This window comes from Heterodontus francisci, chromosome 6 (assembly GCF_036365525.1).
Source record: "Heterodontus francisci isolate sHetFra1 chromosome 6, sHetFra1.hap1, whole genome shotgun sequence".
In the NCBI taxonomy this organism is placed as follows: domain Eukaryota; kingdom Metazoa; phylum Chordata; class Chondrichthyes; order Heterodontiformes; family Heterodontidae; genus Heterodontus; species Heterodontus francisci.
In genome coordinates this window covers 71,948,658-71,957,412 of record NC_090376.1, presented here as the reverse complement: position 1 = coordinate 71,957,412, position 8,755 = coordinate 71,948,658, and the positions used below count along the sequence as shown (strand labels likewise).

The window sequence follows — 8,755 nt, the reverse complement described above, 5'->3', positions numbered from 1 at the left end:
AACCTGTTACAGACTGTGGGGTTATTCTTTAGGAGAACAGAAAATTGTCTAGTCTGCGTCGAAGAGAAACATGGAAATTACTGCCTAACTTGTCACCTAGCAAACACTTCTGCAAAGACCTGTTCACAATTTGTACACTTCTTTCTTCAGCACCATTTGGTGCTGGGTGATATGGTGGTTTTAGTGTGTTTGACTCCATTCTTACTCAGAAATATTTCAAACTCTTCTGACGTAAACTGTGGACCATTATCTGACACCAACACCTCTGGCAACCATAAATTGCAAACCAGCTTCCCAAAACCTCAATAGTTTTGGCACTTGTGGTATTGGGCATAGACTCAACATTTATCCACTTGCTATAATGATCAACCAAAACAAGATACTCTTTCCGTTCCACTTCCAAGAAATCGACATGTACTCATTCCCACAGTTTTCTTGTGTTTGACCATGGAATGAAAGGAACCTTGGTTGGATCATTTCTCATTCTGAGACACACTTCAAAACTTTTCACCAACTCTTCAATATCTCAATCTATCTTTGGATACTAAAAATAATTTCTTGCCACTGCTTTCATATGGACTATCCCTGTATGGTCTTGACGAAGTTTCTCTGACAATCTCTCTCCAAAACTTGGCAGAATAATGACACTTAAACCCCATAGGAGACAGTCTTCATCTACACTCAGTTCATTTCTACATGTGAAATACTCCTGCAATTTCTTATCCTCATACTCTTTTGACAAGCCATTCATTACATAATTGAGTACATTACTGAGCACCACATTCTTGCGAGTTTCTTCAGAAATTTCTCTGGCAGACACTGGCATGTCAATTGTGTATGTAAAGTAATTTACAGGTCACTCATTGGCTAAAATTGAATCAGTCTTCAGTTCCTCAATGTCAGACACACTCTTACAGATCCCTACTGTAAATAACTCAGCCCAGTTTAACTGTATTATCTTATGCCAATTTCTTCCTGTCAGAGAGACTTTGTTACCTCCTACTACTACCAATGGCAAGTAATGGGATGCATCATTGTGTTCCACCCTAACACTAATTTCACCTAAATAAAAGCAAAATACTGCGGATGCTGAAATTCTGAAATAAAAACAGAAAATGCTATAAATACTCAGCATTTGTGGAGAAAGAAACAGAGTTAACATTGTAATAGATTTTAAGCAAGTGGGGTGGGGGGAGGGGGGAAAAGAGAACAAAAGGGAAGGTGTGTGATAGGGCAGAGGGCAGGAGAGATTAAATGACAAAGATGTCATGGGACAAAGGCAAAGGGATGCTAATGGTGTGGTGAAAGACAAAGCATTAGTCCAGAGAGAGTGTTAATGACAGAATAATGAGCAGCTCTGTCCAAAACACAAACATGAAAAAACAAGTTTAAGGCAGGCGCATGATTGAAAAATAAAATAATAATAAAAAAGGCCAGTCATGCTCTGAAATTATTGAACTCAATATTAACTTCACCTAACACTGGAATACTGTTACTGGAATAACTAGTCAGTTTCACACCAGTTTTTTTAAGGGGATGTGACTTAGGGACTTCTTGTACGCTTCTTCTGAGATAACAGACACTGCTGCAGCTGTATCAACGATAAAGGTAAGTCGTGAATCTTTCTTTTTTACTGTGGGCACTGGAATTGTATCTTCAACCCTTTTTCTCTCATCTTCCATGTGCTTTTTTTTGCTGTCTGACTAAATACAACTCTGATCTTTCTGCTTGGTAACATCAACTTCTGTTTCCATATCTACCATGCGCACATTCAAGGACTTCCTGCGCCAGCTTTAGGTCTACCATGACTTCGACCTGGTGCATTGCTGTGACCTTAAGCTTTACAGTGACCTGGAGCATTACTGTTTCCTCTACTTCTGCATACCATCTGGATATGACTGACTTTCCCACAGGCATAGTACTTTAACTGGAAATGACAGCATCTAAATTTCTGAGTCAGAGTCAGTGAATTTGGCTGCCGTGGCCTGGTTCCTGGTGAAATCCTGTGGACCTTTCCTACTGGCTCAAGAAAAGAACTTCCTAGCAATCTGCAAATATCTTTTCCTGCCATTTAATGGCTCTGGCCTTATCACAGGCCTCTTTATATGTCAGCTTTATTGCCTTCACTCAAAAGCTTGGCCTGGATTTTATTGTTCTTTAGACCTCCAACAAACAGGTCTCTAAGGTTGACTTCTAAGTTCACACCATAACCACAGTGATAAGAGAGTTTCTTTAATTCAAGAATATAATCTGAAATAGATTCACTTGGCAACTGCTTCCTTCCATGAAATGCAACTCTGAGTGCAATTTCATTCTTAGTCATGTCATAATATGAGTCCAGAATCTCATGAATTTCAGAATAGCCCGAAGTACTGAAGTTTCAAGGGCAACATTGATTAAATGCCACCTCAAAAGCATCTGGTCCCATCATGGTGAGGAATGTTATGAGAGTGCTTCTATTTTTTGTAAAATATGTTTTTAAGAACTTATAGTTGAATTATGCTCATTGATTCATCTGGAAGCTTGAAGAGATGCTGACCTTTGTTTTTTGTTTAAGGAAGGTTACCAGAAGGTTTTTGGACTGAGCTTGAAAACAAACAATTACTGGAAGGCACCTGTCTGCAGATAACTACCCAGCAGGGGTTATTTTTGTCTTGGGGAAGGATGTTTACAGAGAAGTGATAGGTCTAGATTTATAGGGGTCAGGAGGCTTGTCTCTTAAGCACTCCAGAAACACAAAGGAAAAAAGAAGTCACAGTTACTTAAAGGGTTTGGGTGATTTTAACCTTTTTAGTTCACTTTTAAGAAAGTACTTCTGCCTGCATCATAAGATCCTGGTATATATTACATGGGTGGTGTCTCGTGCAGAAATTATGGGATTACAGTAGAGTGCAGATCTGTTTTAATTCAGCTAATATTTTGATTAAAAAACCTAATGGAGCACAGCATGGATGGAATCTCTCAGAATCCAAGGTCCATCCCCAATTTTGATCCCCTGGGCAATCATCCTCATCATTAGATTTGGTGAGTGTTGACAAGCTGCATGTGGCTTCACCCTGAAAGGCAGCAACCTCCTTTGTACCTACTTCAGCCATGCCCTGTTACATAGGATCTCTGTGAGTTGATCTGTAAGGTAGTGTGCAACTACAAGGGAAATTACACAAACTAGGGTTCTATTCCCTGGAATTTAGAAGGTTAAGGGGTGATTTGCTGGAAGTTTTCAAGATAGTAAGGGGAACAGATAGGGTAGCTAAGAGATTAAGTACTTCCACTCATTGGGGAGTCTATGATTAGGAGGTATGGTCTAAAAATTAGAGCCAGACCTTTTATGAGTGCAATTAAGAACTGTTCTACACACGCATGATGGTCGTAGTTTGGAACTCTCTTCCACAAATGGTACAATTGATGCTCGATTAATTGTTAATTTCAAATTTGGGATTGATAGATTTTTGTTAAGCAAAGCTAGTAACGGATATGGGACAAAGGTGGGTACATGGAGTTAATTTGCAGATGAATGGCGGAACTGGATTGAGGGGCTAAATGACCTACACCTGTTGCTATGTTTTGATGAAAACCCTTGACCAACCATTTGTAGGTTTATGCCCAGCAAAAATGAAGCAGCCTGTTTAAATGCCAGCTGCAGTATTAAGGGCTGAAGTTGTGTGTCATTTCTTGCTCTTCCCACTCACTATTGAGTCCAAGTTCATGCTCACAAGCCCCATTTGAGCCAACTGTTTACTATGCATAATTAATTAGACCAACTGTACAAACTTCAGTGATGTCAGCCCAGTGTGAATTCATGGAGGAGAAAATTGATACTTAGGACTGAATTTTACCAGTCCCTCAACACCGTGGGTTGCATATTACCAGCAGCAGGGGCGGGGGGGGGGGACCTTGGCGGGCCCTTCATCTGCATATTAAAATGAACCTAAATGATATGCAAATAAACTTACATGCAGGCGACAGCTGTCCCACGCCGATTTTAAGGCTGCCGTTCATCCTTCACATGCCTTTGGAAATGTAAGTGAAGGACTTGAAGCCCTTTAAAAATGGGGCCGGCGCTGCGCTTTGGCGCCGGACACCGTTGCCAGGGGCGCAGCGGCTATGTCATCGGGGGTGGCCACACCGCCCCTTCTATTTAAACGAGCCCCTGGGCGGAATATCAAGGGGCCTCTTTGGCACCACTACCATGTCGGAAGGCCGCCGAGTTCTGGCGCGCAATTAAAATTGAGCCCTTAAAGCAAACTGTCACTTACCTTCTTGGAAGCAGCCAGTAGTTGTCCCTCTAACATTATAATCCCTCCATAACTTGAAAAATCTATGTGACTGTTTCACACCTGGCTTCATGAAATTGTTCACTCTGAAGTCTATGGGACTAAATTTTCAAAATGGGTTGAGGAACCTGATGCCCAGGTGATTTCCGGGTCCCCACCCTGCGCCTCAGCTGTGTCGCTAACGTGACGCAATCTTTAAATGTTAATGCCCTAATTGGGCAGAAGGCGAGCTCGACGCCCAATTAGTGGCGCCATGTGTCTGCAGGAGGCGGGAGCTGCTAGCCGAGCGCAAGCGGCAAAGGCAGGCAACAGCCAGAATGGGACTGCTGCTGTCTTGTCAAAGAGAGCAGGCAGTTTGCTGGAGGGCCAGTGGAATAACAAGGTGAGATAGTGCTTCCAAAATCAGAAAAAATGTCCAGCGCTTGACCTGGCCCGTGGGCCCAAAACTTTTCATCTTCCAACAATAAAGTTTTCCCTCTGCCTGCTGTGAGCCCAACAGCTGCGCATTATCACCCACCAGACTGATCGGACTCGCTGGAATCCTAATTGAAAATTACAGTGCAGACCAACCCCCAGCCCATTAATGAGCTCCTCCATGAGCTTAATGGGCCCTTAATTGGAGGTGAGTTGGTTCCCTGTTCCCTCCCCACCGTCCTCACATCGAAAATTGCAGACTCTCTGTCTCGGAGGCGTAGGGTTCCGGAGATGACCTCCGGGACTACAATTTTCAAATCACATCCACGCCAGGTCCCGACCTGCAACCCTTTGAAAGTCCAGCCCATGGAGTTAGCGTTCTATCTCATTTTCTGTGCTCAGTAGGGCAGCTCCATGGCATGAAGGTCTTTTTTTCCCCTGACTGGGAGACATTGATTCAGATTTGGATTCACAACTTTAACACACCCCTAAATTAGTGTAAACTATGTAGTAGCATTATCCTGAAATTTCTAATACAAATTGGGACAGATAATGCAGTACCAGCAGAAAATTCCCACGACTGCTGGGTGCTGCATGTTCTCCCATCCCACTGAGCCAACCTCATACAATAATATGATATTGAACCCTCAGTCTGCCGAATTGCATTGGGAGGCCTGTTTGGTGCCTCTTCGCTTGCCTGCCAAAGTTAAATGAGGCTGGGATCTCAAAATCATAGGGCTCTCTTCAGTGGCACATTCCAAGATCCAGTCGCCCCCAAAGTCAAAATCGACCCCTCTCTGTTTTATTTTAACTTTTTTAAGGTACTTTTTCTCCTGCATTACTATCGAGGCATAAACATAACACCATCTGCAAGCATGTAACACTTCAGTATAAGATCAAGCCAAGATAATCTGTCTGGTTTTACTGTCTACGGATGAGTCAAGCAGACTATTCCAATTAAAACACAGAAGCTCAGTAAGCAGCTGTAGAGAGAACAAACAACTTGACTTTTCAGATTGGTCTCTTCTTGAGAACTAAGAAATAAAAGATGAACAAGTATATTAAAGGAAGTGAAGGGGAAAAGCAAACCAAATAAGTAGCGTTAGAGTGATCGTTTGCTGATGTACATGTCAGTTCAGTGAAGCAATGGAAAGAATGCAAATAACTAAGGGAGTGAGAGGCCTATTCAAGGAAAAAACAATCAAATGGGAGTGACAGAAAACACTAAGCTTAGGTTTGAAATTAATACAGAATGCTGGCAAAGTACAGTAGGTCCACCAACTCTTAAAAAAAAAACAAGTTAACACCATGAATGCAGCTTCCCTCTCAGCTCCCTGTCCTGCCCAGCATTATGTTCTGATGGAAGATTTCTCCTCTTCAAATGCTATCCCTTTCCCCTCTCTTCAAATACTGTTAGAGCTAACCCCACATCAGTGACTGCCTTAGCTATATCTTCCAAATCCTTCCAGCAGGGGTTGAAATTACTGAAGTCAACCTTCAAACTGGGGAGTTCCCAAGAACAGAATAAGATATTATTCTTCATACTGCAATACAAGGTTGCTTTCTGGAGACTTTTAGTACTGACACTCAAGTATGAAATAAAATCTTTATCTAAAGCCTTAGTTTTTTTTCTTTCTGACTGGTAAGTATTGATCAATCACATTTCAGAAAAAATTCACCAACAAACAGAATCACAGAATCATTACAGCACAGAAGGAGGCTATTTGGCCCATCATGTCTGCACTGGCTCTCTGAAAGAGCAACTCCCCCAGTTCCATTCTCCTGTCTTCTCCCTGTAACCCTGCACATTCTTCCTTTTCATATAACTGTTTAATTCCCTTTTGAATGCTTCAATTGAACCTGCTTCCACCACGTTCTCAGGCAGTGCATTCCAGACCTTAACCACTCGCTGCGTGAAAAAGTTTCTCCTCATGTCACTTTTGCTTCTCTTATTTTTATTTTAAATCTGTGCCCTCTCATTTTCGATCCTTTCATGAGTGGGAACAGTTTCCCTCTATCTACTCTGTCCAGACCCCTCATGATTTTGAATACCTCTATCAAATCACCTCTCAGCCTTCCTTCTCTTCTCCAAGGAAAATAGTCCTAACTTCTCCAATCTGTCTTCATAACTGAAATTCCTCATCCCTGGAACCATTCTCGTGAATCTTTTCTGTACTCTCTCCAATGCCCCCACATCTTTCCTCAAATGCAGTGCCCAGAATTGGACGCAATACTCCAACTGAGGCTGAACTGGTGTCTTGTACAAGTTCAACATAACTTCCTTGCTCTTGTACTCTATGCCCCTATTAATAAAGCCCAAGATACTGTATGCTTTATTAACTGCTCTCTCAACCTGTCCTGCCACCTTCAATGACTTTTGCACATATACAGCTAGGTCCCTCTGTTCCTGCACCCCTTTTAGAATTGTACCCTTTATTCTATATTGTCTCTCCATGTTCTTCCCACCAAAATGAACCACTTCACATTTCTCTGCATTGAACTTCATCTGCCACCTGTCTGCCCATTCCACCAACTTGTCCATGTCCTTTTGAAGTTCTACACCATCCTCCTCACAGTTCACAATGCTTCCAAGTTTCATATCATCTGCAAACTTTGAAATTGTGCCCTGTACACCAAATTCTAGGTCATTAACATATATATCAGGAAAAGCAAGGGTCCCAACACAGATCCCTGGGGAACTCCACTACAAACCTTCCTCCAGCCCGAAAAACATCCATTAACCACGAATCTTTGTTTCCTATCACTCAGCCAATTTCGTATCCATTCTGCTTCCGTCCCTTTTTTTCCATGAGCTATATGTTTGTTCACAAGTCTGTTGTGCGGCACTGTATCAAACGCCTTTTGAAAGTTCATGCACACCACATTAACAGTATTGCCCTCATCAACCCTCTCTGTTACCTCCTCAAAAATCTCCAGAAAATTAGTTAAACATGATTTTCCCTTAAGAAATCCATGCTGTCTTTCATTAATTAACTCGCATTTGTCCATGTGACTATTGATTTTGTCCCGAATTATTTTTTCTAGAAGTTTCCCCACCACTGAAGTTAAACTGACTGGCCTGTAGTTGCTGGGCTTATCGTTACACCCTTTTTTGAACAAGGGTGCAACGTTTGCAACTCTCCAGTCCTCTAGCACCACCCCCGAGTCTAAGGAAGACTGAAAAATTATGGCCGGTGCCTCTGCGATTTCCACCCTCACTTCCCTCAGTATCCTTGGATGCATCTCATCTGCTCCTGGTGCTTTATCCACTTTAAGTACAGACAGCCTAGCTCATACTTCTTCTTTATCAATTTTAAACCCCTCTAGTGTCTAACTTACCTCCTCTTTCAACATTGCCTGGGTTACATCTTCTTCCTTGGTAAAGCAGATGCAAAGTATTCATTTAATATCTCAGCTATGTCCTCTGCCTCCATGTGTAAATCCCCTTTCTGGTCCTAATTGGCCCCATTCCTCCTTTAACCACCGTTTTACTATTTATATGCCTATAAAAAACTTTGGGATTTCCTTTAATGCTAGTGGCCAGTTTCTTTTCATGCTCTCTCTTTGCTTCTCTTATTTCCTTTTTCACTTCCCCTCTGGACCTTCTATATTCAGCCTGGTTCTCAATAATATTCTCTACCTGACATCTTTACCTTAATCTCTACCTCTTTTGTCATCCAGGAAGCTCTGAATTTGTTTGCCCTACTTTTCCCCTTCAAGGGAACATACCCTGACTATGCTTGAACTATCTCTTCTTTGAAGGTAGCCCATTGTTCATCTACCGGTTTTCCTGCCAGCTTTTCACTCCAGTTTAGTTGTCCCAGCTCCATTCTTACCCGATTGAAGTTGGCCTTCCCCCAATTAATTATTCTTACCCTGGATTACTCTTTGTCCTTTTCCATAGTCAGCCTAAACTTTATGATACAATGATCACTATCCCCTAAATGCTCTCCTACTGATACTTGATCCACTTGGCCCACCTCATTCCCAAGAACCAGGTCTAGCAGTGCCTCCTTTCTCATTGGACTTGCAACATACTGTTGCAGAAAGTTTTCCTGAACACACTC

At 42.1% G+C, this 8,755-nt stretch overlaps 1 protein-coding gene across 2 annotated transcripts in view; it reads left to right on the top strand.

The window, feature by feature from the left end:
* gab2 (GRB2-associated binding protein 2) overlaps nt 1-8,755 on the top strand; it is a 415,117-nt gene that overhangs the window by 256,708 nt on the left and 149,654 nt on the right. The gene's annotated exons all lie outside the window — the stretch shown is intronic.